The sequence below is a fragment of the Monopterus albus genome, unplaced genomic scaffold (genome assembly GCF_001952655.1).
Source record: "Monopterus albus unplaced genomic scaffold, M_albus_1.0 scaffold7478.1, whole genome shotgun sequence".
NCBI classification, from domain to species: Eukaryota; Metazoa; Chordata; class Actinopteri; order Synbranchiformes; family Synbranchidae; genus Monopterus; species Monopterus albus.
This window is the reverse complement of record NW_018135331.1, coordinates 1-573: the sequence shown is the minus strand read 5'-3', so window position 1 is coordinate 573 and position 573 is coordinate 1. Positions and strand designations below refer to the sequence as shown.

General features: G+C 47.8%; 1 long non-coding RNA gene across 1 annotated transcript; it reads left to right on the top strand.

The window, feature by feature from the left end:
- Positions 1-9: 9 nt before the first annotated feature.
- On the top strand, positions 10-566 carry LOC109954370 (uncharacterized). The gene is made up of 3 exons (XR_002274096.1): positions 10-154; positions 235-389; positions 527-566. It is a non-coding gene; the product is annotated as an uncharacterized LOC109954370 (long non-coding RNA).
- Positions 567-573: the final 7 nt, after the last annotated feature.

Sequence of the window (573 nt, the reverse complement as noted above, 5' to 3'; positions counted from 1 at the left end):
TATCTTCTTTTGTGCAGGTGTTGCAGAGTGTTCCAGTAACCAGGTGTTCAGTGACTGTTCAGGGGCCTGTCCATATACCTGTGAAGACCTGTGGCCACACACTCAGTGTTTCCCTGGACCCTGCACCCCTGGGTGCACCTGCCCTCCTGGACAGGTCTGGACATATTTGTTTGTTTCTGTGTGTAATTCTTGGATAGATGATCTCACTCTTAGGTCTCACTGTGTCCCTCATAGGTGTTGTATAGAGGCTCCTGTGTGTCGCATTCTGACTGTCCCTGTTCAGCACTCTCTCTGCCCAGTGGTTACCAAAGCTGGAATATGAGCACTGTAGAGATCACAGAAGCGCTGCTGCCACCTGGAACGGCCATTCAGCATGTCTGCAACACATGGTGATGCGCTAATCCATCTTTGCATTCCAGGCTTTCCCTTCTGCACTGACTAATTTAATTTAATGATTTTCAACAAGTTCTCCAACCTAAACGACCCTTATATGTGGTTTATCCCAACCCTCTGATATGACCCATAGGAGCATCTCCAGAAGTAGTGCTACTACATTGACAGGTGAAATGGCAA